At 44.5% G+C, this 25,525-nt stretch overlaps 1 protein-coding gene across 1 annotated transcript in view; it reads right to left on the reverse strand.

Annotated features, from left to right (window-relative positions):
- Nucleotides 1-25,525, reverse strand: part of BMP6 (bone morphogenetic protein 6) — a 128,063-nt gene that overhangs the window by 38,847 nt on the left and 63,691 nt on the right. The gene's annotated exons all lie outside the window — the stretch shown is intronic.

Raw genomic sequence — 25,525 nt, forward strand, 5'->3', positions numbered from 1 at the left:
AGGATTGAAAGAAGATGTTCATCATACAACTTTAAACTTGTGTCCGGGCCACACCACTTGTAGTGCACTATGAATTAATATCATCATCATCACCATGGAATTTTGCCCCCTTTATGAGACCTGTGTTAGGTTTGCCTGGTTTCCTTGGTGTTCTCAGAAGATTTTCACTGCCACCAAAGCGGTAACTGGAGAAAAATAATCAAAAAGAGTCCAGTAGCACCTTTAAGACTAACCAATTTTATTATAGCATAAGCTTTCGAGAATCAAGTTCTCTGCATTTGATGAAGAGAACTTGATTCTCGAAAGCTTATGCTATAATAAAATTGGTTAGTCTTAAAGGTGCTACTGGACTCTTTTTGATTTTGCTACTACAGACTAACACGGCTAACTCCTCAGGATCTATGGAGAAAAATAAGTCTTTGTATCTGAGTCCATTTAAAATGTTTGAAGATCTGTACCTATCTTGAAACCATTACTGAAATGATTTTGTTTTAAACTGCTTGAAAATTCATTTTACCTTAAACCTTTATCTCAGGAAGGCCCTGCTCACAACCAACATTCTCAATGGACTCAGATAGAAAGACTTATTTTTCTCCACTTGCCACTTAGGCTAATAATATTCACAGAGAAAGAACACATAGATTTTCCTCAGATTACAATACTTCACTCCTTCTCCCTCTTTCCTCATAACAGCTCTCCACAACGCTTATACAACGCACGGAACTCATTCCCTCAGAACAACTCTGACTAAACTGCAGTTCACTCTGCCCCCTAGGGTACTTCAATCACCCATCCAGCTCCCTCTTCCTTGCTTTATGGTGGTGGTGCTGGAAAGTACCATCAAGTCATAGCTGTCTTACGGCGACCCCCTGCTGAGGTTTTCAAGGCAAGAGACGGACAGAAGTGGTTTGCCATTGCCTGCCTCTGCAACCCTGGTCTTCTTTGGAGATCTTCCATCCAATTACTAACCAAGGCCGACCCCACTTAGCTTCTGAGATCTGACAAGAAAGATCAGGCTTGCCTTGGCTATCTAGGCCACAGCTTTTGCTTTATAGGACTGCATTTTTAACCACAGTACACATACTTTCAAAAGCCCACGTTAATTAGCTGAAATAAAACATACAAAATATTTATATGCCAAAATATTACAATCATTATCATCATTATATATTCTAATAACTAAGTGTGGCCCATCTGATAGAAAACAGATAGTTCTGCAAGGGGGGGAGGTTTGCAGAAACGTCTGAAAACATTTTTTAAAATACACTGGGCGTTTAAACTGCCCCCCAAACAAAAGCTTTGACTGCTCTTCCACAGACAATGCACATACCTCCTCCTCTATTGGCAAGGGCTGGGAGCTACAGTGGAAGCTGGGAGCCACGCCGGGGGGGGGGGGCGGCCATCTGGGAACTGCACTGGGGGGCCAGTGGGGAGCTATCCAGGGTTCGGTGGCAGCAATGGGGGGGCGGGGATCGAAAATGGAAGTAGCCTGGGCCTCTCTTGACCTCTGAGCAGCTCTAGTATGTTGTGGCAGCTGCACTGAAGTAACTTCATATATTTATGACATAAATCTCAACATAGGTACAAAAACACTTGTTTAACAACGCAGTCTTTAGCAGAGTTGTACACTCCTAAGTCCACTTAGTGATTCTGCTTAGGATTGCATTGTATATTGAGTCCCTGATGATCATCTTTCATTTTTGATTATCATATCATATAGTTATCTGTCAGAGCCGAGCACAACGGTGACAAGTCTTCCACAGGTAGGCTAACACAAAGCATAGTGCTTGATGGCTGTGGGATAAACTGAGCAGGTGAACACATCTGCCCCTTTATTTCTGTCTTGCTCTAGGTCCCCTACCACCATACATTTCATATTCCCTCCCCACTGAAAATAAATGACAAAAATTCTTTCATTAAGGCTTTCCATGAGTTTCGTTCAATCTGAATACTCATACATTATCGGCTTTCTTTTTTATTAAAAGCTTGGCAAACACAGACAGGCAAAATGCTTTCTACCCATTCCCAGGGCTAACCATTTTGTGTTGTTCTCACATTACACTGCAACAAATGACTTTATTACTGAAAGAACAGTGTACTCCAAAATGAAAAGAAGTAATGTGAAGGAGAGCATATTCTCACAGTGCTCCCCCCCCGCCCCCGCATGTGATTTGATTCAGGTTGCCCAAAGTTCTAGCTTGTGAAAGACAACCAATACTCATGTATGGCCTAATACATGTGTGTACATCTCCTAAATAGTACATAATGGTTGGGGGGGGGGGTTGTAGAGAATGAGGCAGCCAGATTAGTTTGTGCTGTGATTTTCTCTCAAACATGCTTAGGCAATGTTATATTAATGCAGAAGGACTTGACTTAATCAGTAGCTGCTTCAGGTAATAAATCTGATGAATTATTTATTGCCCAAACATCTTTGATTTCAAAACAGTAACCTCACATCTAGAACAAAGGGCTGAATTTTAATAAGCTGATACCTGTGTGCTGCGATTTTTAGAAAAACCAATCCTGTCAGTTTCATCCGGCTTTAACAAGCATATAATTATACAAAAACAAAGTCTGGTGGTGTAATTACCCGAATAAATTTGTTACATATAATTTCCAAGCATGATCGGTGTGTTAGCATTCACTGTGGACTACAACAGACTGTTGAAACTGTGCTGTTTCAACAAGTTTTTAAACAATTATTTTCATTACTTAATGGGGAACCAAAGTATCTTCCATCATTCTCCTCTCCTCCATTTTTTCCTTACAACAACCCTGTCGGGTAGGTTAGGCTGAGAGTGTGTGGCTGGCCCAAGGTCACTCAGTAAGCTTCCATGGCAGAGTAGGAATTCAAAATGAATACTGTTGGGGGAGGGTCTGTGGCTCAATGATAGAGCATCTGCTTTCCATGCAGAAGGTCCCAGTTTCAGTCCCTAGCACTGAATCTGGTAGCAGTTGATATGAAATACTCCGCCTAACACTCTGGAGAGTTACTGCCAGTCACAGTGGACCATACTGACCTTGATAGATCAATTATCTGACTCAGTGTAAGGTAACTTCGTTTGTTCATTAGCAACCTAGGTTCCACCTCAGCTAAACACTAATGACTGCGGAAAAGTCATTCACTCAACTATTCCAGTTCCCCAACTCTAACACTGAAAATCTCATTACCCTTGTAATAAAGGCTCTACTGGATTTTTGCTCCAGTTTGCCTCCTTAATTGCATTCTTTCCCCTTTCTCTTACAATCAGTATCATTTGTTCCCCATGTTTTTCTTCAAGTTTTTCCCATTTTTTTTTCAAACTAACCGGAAGAACTTTTAAAGGGGGGGGTATGCATTCAGAATCTTAGCTGTGGGAAAAAGTCATTAGGACAAGGGTCTGTTTGGGGAAAGCAGCCAGCAGGAAGGAGGTTAAGCACCTCCCTCCTGCTTCAGATTACACTTCCGCACACACACACATGCTCAGACACCACTTTGCAGCTGATAAATTTCCTCTATCTAGGTCTCTGCCAAAACACTGAGTTCTGCCCTAAGGACTAGGATGATATAGGGCAAGGGGCAGCCTATGGTCCTTTTGTGTCTGAAAGTTTCCAGGCACCCTGTTCTGGGTCCAACTGAAAGGGTTTTGCCCTTTTCAAGAGATAGGATATTCTGGCTGCTGCTGCTTCCACCGTTATAATTTTACAATGATTCAATGGTTTTGGAATGAATCTTTTGAAAATGTTACACATCATGTGTAAGCAAACCTTAACAAACTCAGCATTAGTTATAACAAATCTTTTCAACAACCAGTTTGAGATAGGAAGAACTGTATTTCAGTCCCGATAGAAAGCACACCCATGTGCATAGAATACAAAGCTCACTTTCTATATTTTGTACGCTTAAAGGGAACATCAAGATAATCAAAATTTGCATTCTAGAAAAGTACCAAAATCTGTCAAATACAGTTTCCTCATATTGTATGTCAGCTTCTATTATTACAGATGACAATAATTAAATAGAAACAATTTAAAAGGATACATAATGAATCACATAATTCAGTTCTAGTTAACTCTTCAGAATGAGAAAGTCTTTAACAAAATATTCAAAATATTGGTGAAACAGCTAGCCAATCAAAATGTGACTTTATATCAATATTAAAACAACAGAACTGCAACCAGATAAAAGCAGGTTAGAAGAAGACTACTATCTTGGAACTGAATCCAAGCATCTCTTTCAGCCAACAAGAAATCAAAATGGATAATGTAGACAAGGCCACTCAGCCACTTACAGTACAATCCTAAACAGAGTTAGGCCAGTCTAATCCTATTGAAACAAATGGGCTTAGACTGGAGTAACTCTGTTTAGGATTGCACTGTTAGTGTGGGGAAATATTTGTGAGCAGAAGCTGACCAGACCTGCCCTGCTATTAATCAGGGCGAAGCATCACACCTCCAGGGCCAGTTCCACATTTAGGGGGAGTGCCCAGGGTCCACCTATGCCCACAACCAGGCCCCCTTCTTGCCTACTTACATGACCCCACTTGCCTGTGCATCTTTCCCTCGCACATTCAGAGCTCTCCCATCAGGAGCTCTGCTACTGTATGCACCTCCCACATGCCATTCCCTGGCAACATGAGGCAGCATATGCAGCTAAGAGCATTGGAGTCAAAGCACTCGCAATCAGGCAGTGGAGGGGTGTGAGTGTGGGTGTCAGAAATGATGCATAAATCAGGAGTCAGCAGAAGTGGGCCTTGTCAAAAATCCCATGCCCTGGCAGTCCTACCTCCGGCAACAAATTTTAAGAGAGGCAATTAAAAGGAAATACATGGTCATTTTTTTAGTTTAATATTGGTATCCACTACGAGGGGGGCGCCACTTGGATTTTCTGAATTCACCATCAAAATGTCTTCTAAATTTTTTAGCAACAATGGTAATACTCACTACTGTAAAAATCATATCTGAAGCAAAGCTAGTATTTTTAGGCTATTACAATGCTTTGCCATTTCCCCATTTAACATGCCTTGTCGGACAATGTACTTGTTGAGCTCATAAGTGCGGCTCCACAGAATTAGTTCCAAGGGGTTGTTTTGTATCCATCTATCTATCCTGTGCAATTTTAGAAAGTGAACTGAAAGCTGCACTCAAAGCAACTGGGAGAAACAAATCAGGTGTAGATGGGATATCAATAGAGCCATTTCAAGCTACAGAAGCTGAGTCCATCAAAATTATTACAAGAGTATGTCAACAAATATGGAAAACAAAACAATGCCTCCCAGCTAGAAATACTCAATCTACATCCCAATTTCGAAAAAAGGAGATGCCAAAGATTGCAGCAGTGATCAGACCATTGCATTAATTTCCCATGCAACCAAGTGGTGCTCAAAATTCTATAGCAAAAACTCTTACCATATATGGAACGAGACATGCCAGATGTTCAAGCTGGATTCAGAAAAGGAAGATAGAAAAGAGTCCAGTAGCACCTTTAAGACTAACCAACTTTACTGTAGCATAAGCTTTCGAGAACCACAGTTCTCTTCATCAAATGCATCTGACTAAGAGAACTGTGGTTCTTGAAAGCTTATGCTACAGTAAAGTTGGTCAGTTTTAAAGGTGCTACTGGACTCTTTTCTATTTTGCTACTATAGACTAACACAGCTAACTCCTCTGGATCTATGACCAAGAAAAGGAAGAGGCATTAGAGAATAGAGACCATATTGCAAATTTACAATGGTTAATAGAGCACACTAGAGAATTTCAGAAGAATATCCACCTGTTTTATAGATTACAGTAAAGCTTTCAACTGTGGGTCAGGGACAGCTATGGATGATGTTAAAAGAAATGGGTGTAACACAACATCTGATAGTGTTGCTGCAAAACCTGTACTCTGGACAAGTGGCTACTGTTAGGACAAAATATGAGGAAACAGAATGGTTTCCAAATGGAATAGGCAGGGCCTTTTGGGGGGGAAAAGAGGTGGGGGAAATCTCAGCGGGGGCTACTCCCAAGAGGAAGTGCTGCCTCTATTAGTACATGAGTGCACAGTGCAGGCATGCTACCAGAACTGAGCGATGACATCACTTCCAAGAACTGATGTCATCACGCAGACCGTGGCTGCCCTGGGAGCGCTTCCGTGCTCCACAGGGGGCCTGATTCAGCCCAGATCGGGCCAAATTTGGCCCAGATTGGTCCTGAAACAGCCCTGAACGTGCCACTACAGCACAGGGATGCACTCCCCTGCCTGGCAGCAGCCAGATCCAGGCAGTATTGGGCCAAAACAGGCCCAAAATGGCCCGGATCAGGCTGAATTGGCCTGGAACAGGCTGCTGCTGCACGAAAGGGCACTCCTCTGCCTGGTAGCAGCCCAATCCTGGCCATTTCGGGCCCGATCTTGGCCCTTTGGGGCCCAAATTTGGCCCAAACTGGCCAAAAAGGGCCCAAAATGGTCAGGATCAGGTTGCTGCTGGGTGAGGGAGTGTTCCCCCACCCGGTAGAGGCCCGATCCTGGCCATCTCAGGCCCGATCCTGGCCATTTTGGGCTGGATCCTGGTACTTTGGGGCCCGAATTGGGCCCAAAATGGCTAAAAGGGGCCCAAATGGCCAGGATCGGGTCCAAAACAGCCTGGATTGGGCCTGAAACAGCCTGAAATACGCTGCTGCCAGGCGAGGGAACCCTCCCCTGCCTGGCCACTTTGGGCCCTATCCAGGCCCAAACAGGCCCAAAATGGCTGGGACGTTTTAAAAATACCCATGTGATGATCCAGGGCATCTCAGCTCAAAAAAGCCCTGGGCACAGGTGTCAGACAAGGATGTATATCATCTCCCTATCTGTTCAACCTGTATGTAGATCATATCATTAAAAAAGCTGCATTAGATTTAGATAAAAGTGGAGTAAAAATTTGTGGAAGGAACATTAACAATTGAGATATGCAGACAACATCACATTCCTGGCAGAAAATAGTAAAGACTTGAAATAGCTATTGATGAAAGTTAAGGAAGAAAGTGCCAAAGCAGGATACCAGCAGAACATCAAGAAGACAAAAGTAATGACTATGGAAGAATTACACAATGTTAAAATTGACAATGAAGATTTTCTATTCAATCCTTAAACCGAATGGGAGAATCCAACCAAGAAATCAGAAGGAGACTGAGACTTGGAAGGGCAGCCATGAAGGAATCGGAAAAGATCCTTAAGGATAAGGATGTCTCTCTGGTTACCAAGATCAAGATAATCTACACTACGGCATTCCCCGTTACTATGTAAGGATGTAAAAGTTGGACTGTGAAGAAAGATGACTGGAAGAAAGCTGATTCATTTGAAATATTTTTCTGGAGGAGAGTTTTACAGATATCATGGATCACCAAAAAGACAAATAAATGGGTTTTAGATCAAATCAAGCCTGAATTCTCCCTAGAAGCTAAAGTGATGAGACATGCTATTGTACTTTGGTCATCATGAGAAGATAAGACTCGCTGGAAAAGACAGTAATGCTAGGAAAGATGGAAGACAGTAGAAAAAGAAGACCCAAAATGAGAGGGCTTGACTTAATAAAGGAAGCCACAGCCTTCAGTCTGCAAGATCTGAACAAAGATGTTAAAATGATAAGACGTCTGAAAGGTCACAGGGTCACCATAAATTGTAATCAACTTGATGGCCTATAACACAATACACCTATTCTGTGAAACTTATTGGTTTATGTTAATTACCTCAGTATTATTCATAAAGGAACTTTAGTTTCATTAGTGTTACTATGAACTCATAGCAACTGGAGGCAAGAGCTTATAAAGAGAGGGAAAATCCCCACAGTTCACAATCACAACATTTCGTTTTCCTGAGTTACTGAATAACATGGGACTTATTTCTGAGTAGACCTGCTTAGGATAACTCCCAAAGCCAGCAATTTCACCATATAGTAAGCATGTTGTTTATCTAATACAGAATATTCTACTCTATATTAATAATGGTCAGTAGGGAAGCAGGAGATAATAGTAATTTCAGACGAACAGGACTAGAATAAAAAAATTATGACCTCGCATATATGATATAAACTCTAGTCATCTAATAACAACAACAACAACATTCGATTTATATACCGCCCTTCAGGACAACTTAATGCCCACTCAGAGCAGTTTACAAAGTATGTTATTATTATCCCCACAACAAAACACCTTGTGAGGTGGGTGGGGCTGAGAGAGTTCTGAAATAGAGTGACCCAAGGTCACTCAGCTAGCTTCAAGTGGAGGCGTGGGGAATCAAACCCAGTTTCTCAGATTAGAGTCCCGCGCTCTTAGCCACTACACCAAACTGGCTCTCTACACAAGGCTCGGGTTTTTTTTTTTAAAAAAAGATCCCAGCTCAACTTCCAAGTTCTCTTTCGACACATAGGGTTTTTAAATTAATATCCCCTGATGGTTTAGAACATACTTGGAATGCCTCTGTCCATCTGATAAAGAGATTGGACAATGCAGTCCAATTGCAGATAGTCTTACTTTAAAATATGTAGCTTCTATTTCTGCAGGGAAATTCACTGTTCTCTGTAATTTCAAACAGGAGGGCAGGGGAGCCAGGGAAATAATACTTTGGGAAAGAAAGATGATCTTGATGAAAAAGTTAGAGGTAAGGACTGTATCTGAGAGAGGAAAATGGGATGGTTAAAATATTAGTAAACAGGATCTGAACAGTTAAAACAGCTTTCTTAATTCTGACATCACAGCATTGCTGGGTAGATCTGCACAAGAAATGAAAAAGAATCAGCCGTTGCAAATCATACCCACATGCCACCCACATCTCACACTCTCTCTCTCTCTTTCACACACACACACACACACACACACACACACACACACACACACACACACACGTTTGTGTGTGTGTGTGTGTGTGTGTGTTTCATTTTTGTTTTCTATTTTCGTATTAAAAATTAAAGCACCTGCACAGGAGATAGCCTAAAATGTAAGGAAGTGGGTAAGTTCTCTGTACTCCTCCAGAGCCTTTAATATTTATTTATTTGCTAAAGACTCACAGAGAAGTAAATTAAAAAGTAGACCACATTACAAATGTTCCACATTTAGGAACAAAAATTACATATTATGTGGTTTCATACTCAAATTTATATCAACAAGATCTGAAATGAAAAATAAACATTTGAAATTTGCAGTGTGTAGGTGTATGTGTAAACATCAGTTTCTGAGTCTTTCCTAATCTCTGATTTTTTTTAAATACCCAAGGAAATATTAGCAGAACCAACTTGTATAGTTCACAGATTTTTAATCTATATTTAATATAACTAAAAGCAATGAATGCTGAAGTTATTTTTTAAAATTACATGCTGTCTACTGCACATGCACCCACATATACTTTGTATTTATTTTGTTATTTATTTGAAGGATTCATGCCCTGCTTTTGTATTGCAAAAATACTCAAAAGTGGTTTACAAGCAAATATTATAAAACCAAAACACCAAACTAATAAATATGTCAAGATACCTGAAAACACAATCTAATTGTCTTTCCTTTGTCCTAGCTAGCCTCACCTCTGACTGTGAAGGTTTCTGAAACGGAAAGACCCACCAGTAGACTCTCAGACCTAGGAAGGCTCACATGGTGGATGTGGTCCTTCACATACTTAGGACACAAAACCAGCACTTTGAATTGAGCCTGGAAACAAATTAGAAGCTGCTGTAGTGTGTAAAGTACTGGATGTCAGACTGTGGCTAAATAAGGCTCTCACTACAGGGTTCCCTTTAGAAGCAAACACAAGTCCATTGTTTGAAAAAGGAAACTTTACTGCAGAAAAGGTCCATTATAGTCCACTGTCCTGAATAGGAGACTCAGGATGGTACATGATCATTGTTACCAATGAAGAGCAAGCATAAGGTACAGAGTAACAATACCCATCTGGATTAGCCTCCCCCCACAGTTCTCAAAACAACATCTCTCAGTCCTGGGAAGCTGCTCTCCTTCAAGGCCAATGCTTGGTGGAACGGTGTTAGACAAAACAGTCTCCTCCGGTGGGAATGCTGCCTGGGAACTGGTGCACCTGGGAAGAAAGCACTTAAACACTAGAAGCATTAGAAAATGGAGTCAGTACAGTTTAGATATACACTGGACCTGACATTCTGCCCCCCTTAAAACAGATCCCCCCCTGGTTTATATGGGTAGCGAGTATGAAAAGCTTTGGTTAATCTAGGAGCATGAACATGTGCAGAGTTCACCCATTCATCGTAACCAGAATCAAAGTCCTTCCATCTAATGAGGTAAAAAAGCTGATTTCGCTTGAGTTTAGAGTCCAAAATTTGTTGTACCTCATAGTGTATTTGGTCGTCAATTAAAGTTGGAATGGGTGGAGCTTTGAGGTGCCATTTGTTGTCGGTGGGAGCCCTCTTTAAAAGACTGACATGGAACGTATCATGCACATGGCGCAGGTTCTTGGGTAAAGTTACAGCGACAGTCACTTTATTTATTATCTTGCGCACAGGAAAAGGTCCCAGGAATTTCAGAGCGAGTTTGCGGCTTGTCTGAGCTAGTTTCAGGTTCTTTGTGGAAATATACACATGATCTGCAGGTTGTAATTCCCATTCGGCCACACGATGGCGATCTGCGTATTTTTTGTAATCCAGTTTGGCTTTTTCAAGGTGTTTCTTAATAAGAGTCCACTGATGCGCCGCCTCCCCCCACCATGAAGATACATCTGGCAATTTAGAGGAATGGAGAGGGGGAGCGTCCAACGGGAAGGGATTGAAGTGAGTTCCATAGACAATTTTGAAAGGGGCCTCTCCCGTTGAAGCGTGTACACTGTTGTTATATGAGAATTCGGCTAGAGGGAGAAGGTCCACCCAATTATCTTGTTGAAAATTAATGTAGCAACGAAGGAACTGTTCTAGTATTTGGTTTGTTTTTTCGGATTGTCCGTCGGTTTGTGGGTGGTGGCTTGAGCTGATACCTTGCTCAATATTCAACATTTTCAAAAGCTCCCGCCAGAAGTTGGCAACGAACTGTCCGCCGCGATCCGAAATCACCTTGGACGGAAAAGAATGTAATTTTACGATGTGTTTTAAAAACAAATCCGCTAGTTTTCGAGCGGAGGGTATAGCAGTACAGGGGATAAAATGAGCTTGTTTGGAGAACAGATCTACCACAACTAAAATACAATTATGTCCTTTTGAAATAGGTAGATCAGTGATAAAGTCCATAGATATTATTTCCCAGGGTCTGTTTGGCGTTTCCAATGGTTGCAGGAGACCCGGAGGTTTTCCTTTCCTGGTTTTGGCGCTGAGGCAAACGGGGCAGGAACTAACATATTGGGAAATGTCTTTGCACATGCCCGGCCACCAGAATTGCCTTTGGATTAGGTGCAAAGTTTTCAGATACCCATAATGACCGGCAGTGGGAGCATCATGACAGCGCTGCAAGACCTCCAGCCTGAGGCTGTCTGGGACATAAAATTTGCTCCCAGCTAGCCAATCCCCGTGTGGGGATTGGGTCAGTTTGTTTCGCGGAGCTTTATCCCCCTCCTTCTCCACCTCAGTTTTAAGTTTCGATTTCCACTCCTGGTTGGCCGGGAGGGGCGGCTTGGCACGACTGCGAGTAGTCACCATGCCCCCAAGTTGCGTAGGCGAGAAGACCGTGTCGACAGTCTCCTCCCGTTTGCTCTTATGTTGGGGCATGCGCGATAGGGCGTCCGCCAAAAAGTTAGTTTTGCCCGGGAGATAATTTAGAGTGAAGTTGAATTTGGAAAAGAATTCCGCCCATCGCAATTGCTTGGCATTCAGTCTGCGTGGGCTTCGGAGGGCCTCCAGATTTTTATGATCTGTCCAAACCTCGAAAGGGTATCGCGCCCCCTCCAGCCAATGTCTCCAGTTACTAAGGGCTGCTTTTACTGCAAAAGCCTCCTTCTCCCACACATTCCAATTCCTTTCCGCCTCCGAAAATTTTCTAGACAAGAACGCACAAGGCCGCAATCTTCCATCCTCCCCCTTCTGTAGTAAAACCCCCCCTATCGCCGTATCGCTGGCGTCGACTTGTACTATGAAAGGGGATTGTTCGTTGGGGTGGGAGAGGATGGGTTCCGTTACAAATTGCTTTTTTAGGCATTCGAAGGCAGTTTGGCAATCGGGGGTCCATTGTAGTTTGGAGGAGGGTTTTTTAGCTTGGTCCCCTTTATCTTTTGTTTTCAGCAATTCTGTTAAGGGGAGTGTGATTTGGGCGAAATTTGCTATGAAGTCTCTATAGAAGTTGGCAAAACCCAGGAAGGATTGCAGTTCTTTACGGGTGGTGGGTGTTTGCCAGTCTTGGATCGCTTGTATTTTGGCTGGATCCATTTTTAGACCCTCTTGGGAGATACAATACCCGAGGTAAGTGAGTTCGGTTTTATGGAATTCACATTTGGACAACTTGATGGGCAGTTTATTCTTCATCAAGGTGGCCAGGACCTTTTGTACCATTTGAACATGTTCTTCCTCGGTATCCGAATAAATTAAAACATCATCAAGGTACACCACCACCCCTTTGTACAGAAATTCGTGTAGAACTTCGTTTATCATGGACATGAATACAGACGGGGCTCCCGTCAATCCAAAAGGCATAACTAAGTATTCATATTGTCCGAGGGGCGTATTAAACGCGGTTTTCCACTCATCCCCTGCCTTGATACGAACGTGGAAGTAAGCATCTTTTAGATCTAATTTCGTAAAGATCTTACCTTGGGCCACGACGTTGAGAAGGTCTCGGATGAGCGGTATAGGATAGGCGTTGTTGGTGGACACTGCATTCAGTCCTCGGAAATCCGTGCACAGTCGGAGTCCCTCATCCTTCTTTTTTACGAAGAGGACTGGAGCAGCGTGGGGGCTAGTGGCAGGGCGGATGAACCCTCGTTGGAGGTTGGTGTCGATGAATTTCCGGAGCTCTTCGCGTTCATGGAGACTCATGGGATAGAGTCGTCCTTTGGGCAGTGAGGCTCCGGGTAAAATTTCCACCGCACAGTCCGTTCGTCGGTGCGGGGGTAGAGTATCAGCCTCCTCCTCAGAAAAAGCATTTAGAAAAGGCCAATACGGTTCGGGTATTCGGTTGACTTCTTCTTGGGTGAGAAGGGCCTTTTCAGTATGAGTTGGATCATCGCCCCAGTTTTGGTTCCAACGGTGATTTTTACAGTTGGCATGACTGAAGGTAATACATCCTTGAGCCCAGTCTATGTAGGGATTGTGATCACATAGCCATTTGCTGCCTAGAATTAACGGGTACTTGGCAGTAGAGCTGATGACGAAGGACCTCCTTTCCCAATGTTGTCCCATGCCTGTGATCACTGGGATGGTCTCAGTTGTGACAGGGTTCATGTTGGTACCATCCATTTGCTCAAAGATTACTGGATTTTGTAACTCCCGAGTTGGTAAGACTAGTCCATTGACTAGAGCTAGGGCGATGATGTCTCTCGAACAGCCCGAGTCAATAAGAGCTTGCACCCGAATGTGCATTTTCCTCTCTGGGTTGATTAGAGTCACTGGCATGAATAAGATGGACCCAGGCGGCCGGTTCCGTGCAGGGACTGGCTTGGGGCGGATCTGTCGTTTGGGCCCTTTTACGACAGATCCATCTCGTTTCCCGACTGGGGACTTTCTGGATTGACTTCTGCGGTTGGGGAAGCGGGGTCGTATTCCATAACTTCTTCCGCTTCCAGCCCTCTCTCTGAGGCTGGCCTTTGGGAAGCGCCGCGGCCTCTATTCGTTCGTGGTGCGGGAATCGGGCGTTGGAGAGTAGGAAACGGAGCAAGGGTTGGACGCCGTAGTTGAAGCGGAGGTCTTTGCACAGGCCGGTAGGGGCATTGTGCTGCAAAGTGACCAGCTTGTCCGCATTGCAAACACAGCCCTTGTTGCCATCTAGCATCTCTCGCTCCACGGGTGGCGTAGCCAGCTCCCCGTCCTCCCTTCTGTAAAGTCAATGGTTTTCTTTGTCCCGTTTGTTGTTGTTGTTCAACCAAACGGACTTCCAAAATGCGATTCTCCACTTCGCAAACAAGTTGGATCCAACCTAACAACGTAGGGGGATTGTCTTGCATGAGGGCTCTGTCCAAAAGTCTCGGGTTTAGTCCTTGCTTGAACAGAATAATCTTGGTGGACTCCTCACACCTAGGGCACTTGGCTGCCAATTGCCGGAATTTTGTGACATAGTCTCTTGCTGACATGCTGCCTTGTTTGATGGCTTGCAATTCTGTTCGGGCCCGGGTTTCTTCTAAGGGGTCTTCATATTGTGCTCGGATAGCATCCACCAACCCCTGGAGAGTATCGAGTTCTGGGGCCCCAACATTGTATAGTCCTACATACCAGTCCGCTGCTTTGCCCTGTAGGCGAGATCCAAGATGTTCAATTTGACTGGCCTCACTGCCGAAGAGGTGTCCCCACCGGTTGAAAAACTGTACCACTTGCACCAAGAAAAATCCTAGTTTGGAGGGATCCCCATCGAAGGTGGCTTCCAGTTTCACCCAGCCCATCGGGAGTTCTTGTCTCGGAGCAGGCGCTGGGTAGAAGTCCATCGGCAGTCTTAATTGCGCCTGGGGCGCAGGAGGAGGTAACTGGGGCCTCGGTTGGGGCAACGGTGGCGGTTGTACTGGCGGCGGTTGTACCGGCGGTGCTGGCGGAGGTTGCCGTGGTTGGGCCGCCGGGGGTGGTCTCGGTTGGGCCGGAGGCTGCAGTGGCGGGCGAGCAGGTGGCGGCAGTCTTGGTCTGGCTGGTAACACGGGAGGCGTTGGCAGTAGCTGTCGAGGTGGGGGAGGCTGGTGTGGTTGAGTGGGGATCGGCCGCGGAGGAGGGGGTTGGAAATGTCGTAGTGGTGCGGGCCTTCCCGGTTGATTCGGGGGTGGCAAGGCGGGCTGGTCCTGTGGCTGCTGCAACGGTATGAGCTGCGGTCGAGGTGAGAGGGGCCGCGGCGGCGAAGGTCGGACGGGTGGAAGGCCGCGCGGGCTTGCCCCTCCGGGCGTCGTTATTCTGGGAAGCAAAGGCTGGCCTCGTGGCGCTGGTAGACCGTCCCCCGAAGGTTGCCCGACGGGAACAGTTTCTCGCGGTTGACGAGGGGCTTCCTCCTCGGATGGAGCCGGGTGTGCTCCCGATTGGTCCGGCCGGACCGTTATAGGAGAAGTATGGGGGGGTATCACCGGTGTATCACTTGGCTTTTCTTCCCCTTCCGTAGGCCGCTCAACGGGAGTCTCGTCTGGCGGCACATCCCCTCCCGAGTTAGGAGGCTCGGTGGGAGTCTCTCCGGGTGGCTCAACCGGGTTATCCCCTCTCGGTGGAATTTCGTGCTGTTTGGGAAATTCCTTGGGTTGTTCTCCCGATTCGTCAGGGTAGGTGCCCCCCTCTCCGGTAGGTGACGACCGTTGCTGGACTCCCTCCACCGGATAGGAGATGACACTTTGGAGGGTAGCTATCTGCACCGCCATCTCTTCAGGAGACAGTCTTTCTCCTGCTCCCATTGCAGAAATTAAATGAATGGCATGAGCCAAACTTTCTTCCATATCCATCAGTTTAGCTTCTAACTGTTGCATTCGACTTGGCCCCGGTTGCTCGCTCATGGAACCTCCATTCGTTGCACTCACCAGGAAAAAGGGGCCCCAAGGAGGAGGGTCCCCTTGAACGACTCGCGATCTCGCTGCTAGAATTCCCTTGGCCATACCCGTCACTGCCGAGATGCTGGTATCTACCGCATAGGTGCGACCTTGTATCTGCTCCCAACTTTGTTCAGGAACTTCCGTTGGCTCTTTCCACGGAGCAAGTTCGGAATAATCCCAACTCAGGGCGCCGCGGCGGGACGTGTCCCCCTCCGTCTGCTCGAACGTCCTGTTCCAATATCGCCATGGTTGGCTGCTATCTAGCTCCGGGACGGTTTCTAGGCTTCGGCGCCCGTCCATCGAAACTCGTGGATGGAGTCCACCTGCCCGGCGCTCTCTCGTTTCTCGGGGTCTGGCTCCCCACTCCGACGGGGTGGGTACCGAGATCAAGGGGAGAGCGGTCGCTTTCGGCCTTGCCCCGAGGTCGCCTTCGGTCTCGTCCCGAGCACCGAGGTCGATGAGAGGCGGTGTGGAAGTGGAGGCTCCGGTCCCGTTCCCGGCTGCTCCCAGCTCCTGGGAGTCTTGGGCTTGCACTGGTTGATTGTCGGGAGATGCATACGGATCAAACAAAGGATCCCTGTCCGGGACAACCTTGGATTCCGCTGGGCCCGACTCAGACATGATTGGTAACAAAATGTCAGACTGTGGCTAAATAAGGCTCTCACTACAGGGTTCCCTTTAGAAGCAAACACAAGTCCATTGTTTGAAAAAGGAAACTTTACTGCAGAAAAGGTCCATTATAGTCCACTGTCCTGAATAGGAGACTCAGGATGGTACATGATCATTGTTACCAATGAAGAGCAAGCATAAGGTACAGAGTAACAATACCCATCTGGATTAGCCTCCCCCCACAGTTCTCAAAACAACATCTCTCAGTCCTGGGAAGCTGCTCTCCTTCAAGGCCAATGCTTGGTGGAACGGTGTTAGACAAAACAGTCTCCTCCGGTGGGAATGCTGCCTGGGAACTGGTGCACCTGGGGAGAAAGCACTTAGACACTAGAAGCATTAGAAAATGGAGTCAGTACAGTTTAGATATACACTGGACCTGACACTGGATGCATAATCTGTTATCTGAATTCTAGTTAGTATCCTGGCTGCTGTACTTTGTACCAATTTAAGTTTCTGGGCCATTGTCAAAGATGCAGCACATTGAGATATTCCCTCAGGCATGCATGACAGAATTTTAGAAGACGTTCTGAGAAACATGTTCTTTCAGAACAGTCATTGTTAAGAATAATCATTTGTTTCAAATATGGTAGTGATACATTCCTATGATACTGGCTTTTGTCTCTACCTCAAATGGGTTCATTTTGTAAAATTTACTCCCTTGGTTAGGGTCAAAGTAAGATATGTATGGACATTTTAAAAAGACATTAGGAGGTAGAAAGTAAAATACACAACTGAGATAACTATGTATCCAGTAATTTTTATTCTACCCTTCCTCCTAGGAGGTCAGTGTAGTCTTCATAATGTTAGCTCTCCTATTTTGTCTTCAAAATAACCCTGTAAGGAAGGTGAGCCTAAAAGAGAATGACTGGCCCAAGATCACCCAGTAAGCTCCATGCATGAGTAAGGATCTGAATTTCAGATTCCTAGGCTACAGAAGTAGACAGCTATTTATAAGAAAGGGCCCAGTTACCCCTGGCCTGTTCAAATAAAAGCTATCTATTCACCTTATTTTCTACCTCAAGCAGGGCTCATTTGGAGGGGGAACACATCGGAATGGCGGTCCTGTAGAGCTGAAAAGAGGTCACGTGGGTTTTGGCCCCGCCCACGTGATTCCTTTTCCTCCCCTCTGCCTCCCCTCCAAAGGAGGGTAAGCTGCTTCCGTTCATTCTGCTGCTTTATTTTCATTCATGACTTGTGAAAGAGTGAGTGAGTGAGTGAGTGCAAGCTGGGCTACTGCACCTGGCTCTCCAAAGGAGGGTAACCTGCTTTGAATTCATTCTGCTTTATTTTCCGGAAATACCTGGAGATTTTTGGGGAAAGGAGCCTGAGGGGTGGGTGTTGCCTTTTGACACACTTCTGGTGATGTCAGGGGGTGTGGCAAATGCTACTGAGTTATGCTAATGAGTTCCTGCAGTTCTTTTTCTATTAAATGACCCCTGACCTCAAGTAATACCACATGAACCAGTCCTGTAAATAATGGCTTAACTCAGACCCATTGTCTGTAGTAAGAAATTATTGCTTCCAAGCAGCCAGTCATGAAAAGCTTTAGAAAATTGGTTTTCTTATCATTATGCCAAAGATTCTAACATATATGTGTGATGTATGAGCTTGCAAAAAACTCATGCGGATGTGGTCTAGCAACTTTTGTGATCTTGTTTGCAAAGCTTCATTGACCCATCTAAATTCTGAATATAGATGAGATAGGATGGGATTCTGAAAACTGACCACAGAAATAGTGGACAGATTGCTGTTATACTAGCAGTAGGTGTTGCAGTCGATTTAAGGGGGTTAGTGGGTTTCTGTTAAAAGTCTAGGTTAGGTAACAGAATGTGCAACTTTATTTTTTTAACCAAAAGTGAGAATACTGCTTGTGGATCACTGGCCTATGCCAAGCAGCTTTCTAAATTAGATGCTTAGAAATGTTTCTTCCAGGGAGCAACTAGAAACTCCTAGGCTCACTTTGAAAGAAGGCATTCTATCACACTGCAAAGGTCAGTGTAGACTCTTTTCTAATTTAAAAATATTTATTTTTATTTTATTATTTTAAAGATAATCATGTACAATATTTTTCTTATACTCTATACACAGAGTCCCTTATTCATGAAAAGAAGGGTTCTTCTGCTTGCTGAGGCCCATTCCACATGGTCAATTTAGGGCAATTCAGATTCTGCTTCTCTTGATCTCCAGATTTCCACATGAGAAAAGGAGATGTGAGATCCAGAATTGACCTCCCCCTGGCTTTTCTCCAACTTTTTTCTGTGCATACATAAGGCAACTTTTTTTTTAAGCCATTGCTGCTGATGTGTCCCTATGTGTGTAGAATGCTTAGTCTTTATCTGAGTCTCTTTTCTCCCCTCTCCTGGGTGCTGATTGGTCGGCCACCCAATGGAAACCATTCCCTGCCTCCCCAGCTCTCCACACACACCCTCTTTATTTATTTTTTAAGTGAAGGAAGGGTTGTAATGCTGTAGCGTTGTTTCTCAAACAGCTGTGGAAACCACTCCCTCACCAGCTTTTTCTTTTGGGGCATTAGGAGAAGCCTGAAACAAGCCCCAAGCAACTGAACATCCATTCCTCCCCACCTTTCTTTTAATTAGGAGAGGATTGCAATGCTGTGATGTTCATGTATCCTACCCCTTTGTCCATCCTGTTCCCTGATAGCAGTCCACTTTCCCCACTGATCGTTGCTTGGGTTTACTTTTTATTTCCTTTCTTTACAACTGGGGCTCATGTTCACGGTGATTTGGAAACAGGGGTGGGAGACTCATCTCAAGAATCTACCTTCCCCATCCCAGAACACGCACATGTGATGTGCGGAGGCCAGTGAGAATGCTATTTTGTTTAGGCAGCAACATCTCAATATTCTCTGGCAGAGAGGCGCCATTTTGCACGAAGCAGACAATTCAAACCACACCAGAGTAATCTGCTAGAAGCTAGTGGAACAAGCATGCAAAGTATTTTGTAGGTTTCCACCTAGAACTCTGCCACCAATTTCCTCTCCAGAATTAAAAAAAAATGATGGGCACAGGACTGCCCAATCAGCAAATATAGGAGGGGGGGTATGGACACACTGGGCTCCAACATTTCAATGTTACAAGGAAAGAGGACTAATTTATTCCAAGAGAAGAGCTTTCTCTCCAATCCATAATATCTGCAAAAATGTCATAAGCCCCAACAATGCTTGCTTCTTCACACAACATACTCCTGCTTTGAGTAGAAGATTTCATATTATGTTGTTTTCTTTCCAAGATTCTCATTGCGTTGGAACTTCAACTCTGATGCAATGGTAGGACATGAAGTGGGGGTGGGGGCAAAGGCAGCAATTAGCAACACAGGAATCAAGCATGTAGACCTTGTCCCACCCCCTCCACCACATTTGCTGCTGTTTGCACAGTGGGGGCAGCTAAGCCTATCCCTGTGTGGAAACAGTAAATACTATAATACTAATTTCTCTGCCAAAATACAGAAAGTGTATGTTTTGTTTTAAAATGTCATTTAGTTTAATTACACTTTCTTAATAGCTGTTGATAGCAAGGACAATGCAACCTACTCCTTGCAAGAGAATACCAAAAATACTATATTAGAAATTAGGTTATTATTTCTTAGTAATACAGAGAACTTTCAACACTTTGGAGTTTCACATATATGATCTCAGCAATCCTTACAACAGGTAGCATCCCCTGCATGTTGAAGATGCATAGGGGAGCTAAGTCTGTAAAACCAGTGACCTCCCAGCTTACACCCGCTATACCATACCAGTTCACTTCAAAGTATACCTCTTAATATTATATCTGAGTGGTATATTTTTTATGATTGTATGTATGTTAGAAAGTATTAGTGTAAAACAATGATAAATATTAATCTTGATTTATGTACTAAATCACATTAGAATAAAGCAGGTCCTATGAGTGAGAAAAGTTCACATTCTAATATTGCTGATAAGTCTCAGCACTTCAGCAGTAAATTTAAACTAAATTCTCAAATCTGGTCATGTTTTAGAATTAGAGATGAGTACAAACTGGGAAAATTCTGAACTGTGTGGTTCATGGTTTGTAGCGTTTCATGAACCATGAACTTTCACGAATTTGCCCTGATTCGCAAACCGGTTCATTTGGTTCATGAAAACGTCACTTCCGGGTCAGCAGAAAGTCAACAGAGAGCCCATCCCCCTACCTGTTGCCTAGGAAACTGATTGATTGACACCAGGCTGTCTGCAGTGACGAACCAAATTCCGAACCAAACGGCTAAAATTCATAATGGTTCGTGAGAAATAAGCTACCACGAACTGGCCCGGTTTGTGACGAGCTTTGGTTCGTATTTCAGTTCAGGCCTGCCTCTAATTAGAATACATACAGTGCAAATTAAAAGGGAATAACTCTTATTAGGATTGCACTGAGTTGACATTGCATCACTTGATCCATAGGCTGAATTTTCTCCATGTATAAGTTTTGTTTTTTACCTGTACAATGTTTTTCTAATCTTTGCTGAGTTCTTTAATTTAATTTTCGTATTCCCCATTCCATTCCAGATCTCAGGATCATGGGTGCTGCTCTCTGGATTGTCTTCCATGATAATAATACATTCACATTTTCTCCTATGAAACTTCATCTGCAGGAAAAAAGAACTTACTGAAGAAAGATCCAGATGCCTATTCAAGATCATATACTCACTGCGCAACTAAAATTCTTTCAGATTTTAGCTGTTTAAAAATAAGGGATCTAACTAGGGAATGCAAAATAAATGAACTCTAGATATTCGTTTTCTTGAAATTTTAATGGGACACCAAGTGATATCCCAGGAGCCTAAAATGACAGAGGGTTTTTTAAAAAAATAAATAAAATTTCAGTCTGTCATCAACTAATTGTGGCCCTGATAACTATCTGTAGGTGAAGAGCAGAGGAAGGACCTGTATGTCAGTGGATTATTTCATAACTCAAGAAAGATAATGAACTATACATTTTTAAAGACAATAGTATGATAGATTAACTTGGTATGTTTAATCTATTATTGGAGAGGCTACAAATGAGCACTCTTTGAGTCCAGTAGGACCTTAAAGCCCAACAAGATTTCCATATACTATAAACTTTCAAGTGTTAAAGCTTCCTTTGTCAAATACTTTGACTCTCTAAAGCTTATACCCTAAAAATGTTGTTGGTCTTTAAGGTGCTAGTGGACTCGAATCTTGCTCTTCTGTCACAGGCCAACACTGCTGCGCACCTAAAGCTACAAATGAGGTTTGCAGGGCAATCCTAAGGAGAGTTTCTATGACCACTGAAGGGTGTTACTCTGCTCAGACTGCTGAAAAATGATCTGTAATTTTTCCCTTTCCATATTTGAGAAGGACAGACGAGTATGAAAGAAGAAAATGCCAGAAACCAGAGTTCCAAAGAGCTCAGATATGAACACAAATCATCACACAAGCAGGCACAACCCCCTTCAATGTCAGGGAATAGTCTGAACATACAGTGAACCGAAGTTGTCCATTTCCTATGACCACACTATGACTTTCATTACAGATCTGTTATCTCAATGTCCAACTATCACTGGCAGTTGCAGGGAGCCAAGGAAAGGAAAACCTTTGCAAATTCCGCTAAGTTTGCACAAACAAAAGCTATGTGGACTTATAGCCTTAGGGAAGCAGCCTTCATCAGTGTCACTACTAGAAATGTTTACAAAATGATCTTTTGGGGAAAAAAACTGATCTAATGCAGGCCTTGACAAATTTTCTTTGGCTCTAGGACCCAGCCACAAATATTTAGGAGCCAGTCTCATTTCATTCTCGAGGGTTTTGCATTTTATTTTTTGAATATTAGGCACCACCATGAAATTTCTAGGTGCTATGGAGAGTTGGCACCTGGGAATTGCTGGAGGTCCAACGAATGGAGCACTGAAACCAAAGACTCTGCTTGATTTTGCCTGCTAGAACAAGTTCTCTGCCTCTTACCACAGAGAATTCCATTAATCAACGTGGCTAGTAGCTGATTTACATCTATCCTGATTTGGACACACCTTGACATTGGAGAATTCTACTCCACCATTGGAGTTATATTGTTGTGATGCTGATGTCACTTGGTATAAGCTTATCTCCAGATATGCCAGGATAGCTCCCACTTAGCCCACAGCCTCTTCAAGATGTGCTTATGTACAGCTTAGTCACCACCCTAAGCCCTTCAGATATGCTGTTAATCTCTCCCCCCCACCCCCGTTAGTTGCTCAGCATTTGGTGACTATGGAATGTGTGAAAAGTCTCCATTGAAGGGGATTCTGTTTGTTGCCCTAGTGTAACTGGTGCCTTGCTAGCTTAATAAGTCTCAAGAAAGCAACTCTTCTACTACTAGATTCCTCTCATCTACTTAACCACGATACAACAGCATGTTCCAAATTATTAGAGATTCTCTTTCCTGTGCTCAGGCTGATAATATGCATAAGTCACACTAGCTTGATACCCGTGCTTCACTATGGTATTTAACTACTTTAAATCCAGTTATAATACTTATGGATATGTAACATTTTTTGGTTTGTGGGTGGGGGGTTGGGGGGGTTAGTTGGTTTTGCAGTATAATAGCACAGTACCCGAGCTTCACAAAGGTGTTTGAATAAAGCGAAGCGTGTTGATGCCAAAAACTGATGAAGTGAATTTTGAAATGTAACATTTATTGAAGAGATTTTAAAAGGAAAAGATTGTGGTGCAATAAATAAAGTGAAAAATACGTACAATCGGTTCTTTTCAACAGAAGGACCTCTTTGTAAACCACATTGGTGATTTTACCCTCAGGTGCTAGAATCACCAGGCTGCTGAGTGAGCTTACTCTGGAGCAGGCCACGTAGAACTGCCCATGTGAGAAGCAATCCTCCTTCAAGTCAATTCCTGCCAACCTCCTGCCACAATTCCTGCCAGTGTCTGACTCTAGGATTTGTTAGCAAAGCAGATCTTGAGGGGGAACTGCAGTCTCTTGAACTCAAAGAGGTTATCTGATGGTATAAGTGGTATCTGTGGTATCAACACCAACTCCCCCCAAGCACTGCCGGTGAACAATGTGGCCTCGATGATGTTCCTGTGGAGGGCTTTCACGAGCAGTCTGGTGCCAATGCAGAGTTTGGGTGGGCTGAGGTTCTGCAGCAACATCACTGGAGCCCCCACTTTGAGGAGAAGCTTGTGGGCTGGGAAGCCAGGATGGTTGAGCGTGTTGAGGAACTCTACAGGGTAGTGGACTGCATCATCCATTTGCACCACTGAGATCTGTACTCCATTTCTGCCCCTTCGAGGGAGTTGTGTTTCATTAATGATGGCAGCCTTGTCTTTCTTAGGGGTCAGAATGGCACACTTGCACAGCCAGTCCATGGACTCCTCCATAATAATGGTGATATCAGGGTATATCATAGCTGTTAGGTCTGCTAGGGTCGTCACTAATGTGCCCAGGTCTGCAGGGATGGTCACCTTTCCCTTGGACTTGGGAGACTCTCTGTCCTCTATTTTTAGTAGGAGTTCAGAGAACTCCTCAGCAGACACCACGCTTCTCAAGTGGACCCTTATATTCTTTCTTACTAAGAGTTTCCTGATGAGGGGCCACAGATACAACGCCTTGATATACACAATAACCTTGTTGGCTTGAGTTCCCCTTGGGACTACTGGCAGAGTCTGCCAGAAGTCTCCAGCCAGCAGCACAGTGAATCCCCACATCGCTCTCTCATTGCCCTGACATCTTTGAGAGTTATGCTCAGTGCCTCAAAACACCCTTTGTGTGCCATGGTGCTCTCATCCCAAACAATGAGCTTACAGTTCCACAGCACTTGGGCCATGTTGCTTTGTTCTGAATTGCTGAACAGGGCTGTTTCTGCATGGATGAGGTTAAGAGGCAGCTTGAAGGTAGCAAAGGATCATATGCCGTGCCTGAGTGAGCTTTGACCTTCCATGGAAGTGAACGCCTCTCTACTCGTCTTCCAGGATTGCTTTGCTCATAGAGAGACTCTGCCACTCTGTGCACCTCGGGGTGATCTTGCTGGTACTTGGCCACTGCTGCTCAGGGCACCACAGGAGTACGATGTGCATATTTCTTTGCCGCATCTCTAAGTTGCTTCCTCCTTTTAGTGTTGGCGTATCTTGCACGACATCTGCCAAGAGGCTTTTTGGCAGCAGTAAGAGGTGATGGCTGCGAGAGGTGTGAGGTGGGGTTGGACTGAGGGAGGGGTGGTGTGGTGGGCACTTCAGCAAGTTCATGTGAAAGGTTCACATTGAAATGGCCCCTAGAAAGATCATGCACCATCTCCTCATGAACATTTAAAAACTCAGTTGCTATACTGACTTTTACATAAAATCCCTATTCAGGAGTCTTGTACAGTCTTTCTTCAACTGTCTGCAGTTTCCTTTACCTGATTTTTACCTCAGAATATGGGGTTCCACAGCTGACCAATCTGGGGGGGGGGATGAGAACAGGCAGAAGCCTGCCAGCCACACAGGAAAGCCAGGCCTCACAGGGAGACGGGCAACCCTAGAGGGGAAGACTGAGAGGTGCATTTTACTTCAGGACACATTCAATGACTCCCAACAGCAACTGCATACTATTTAGAATGTTGGGGTGATAACCAATCAGGCCACATATGCAAATGGACCTTGAAAAGCTGGCCCAATCAGGGAAGAGTAGCTGAGTTGGCAGTTGGCAGGGGGGCAGGCAGCAGCCTGCCAGCCACACAGGGAAGCTATATCCCTTTGGGAAAACACATTTTACCCCTTTTTACCCCCTTAGGGGGCGAATTTCTGAAAATCCCTTCTTAGTTGGTGTTTACATCATGAAAGGAATGTTCTCCCCAAATTTCACATTTCTACGTCCAGGGGTTTGGGCTGGGCAATGATGAGTCAGTCAGGACACCTGTCTTTATATATACAGAATAGCTGACCACAAAGCGGAGGCAATCACAGAATGTTGGGAGCTCCAAAGCCAAGCATGCTCCTGTGATGAAGATAGCTGTTTCTGAACAGATAGTCACTGTAGACATAAAGGTGGGATCTTCTGAACACTTCCTGTTCAGAAGGTGGAGGACTGAAGGATGAACTAGACTGCTTCCCCTCTCTCCCACTGCACTGCAGTCCTGACCAGAAGTGGGGCCCTGTGGCACTTTTAGAGGGAGCTGTCCATGGGGGCCAGCAGGTGACTGCCCGTCTCTGTAGAGAACACATGACAGACTTCACATTTAGTTAGACCCTGACTTATTGCTTTGGGGAGGAAGGAAGCAGGCACCAGGAAATACATTAGCGAGCATCACTGTAGTTGGGTCCACTTCTAA

Source organism: Eublepharis macularius, chromosome 7, assembly GCF_028583425.1.
Source record: "Eublepharis macularius isolate TG4126 chromosome 7, MPM_Emac_v1.0, whole genome shotgun sequence".
NCBI classification, from domain to species: Eukaryota; Metazoa; Chordata; class Lepidosauria; order Squamata; family Eublepharidae; genus Eublepharis; species Eublepharis macularius.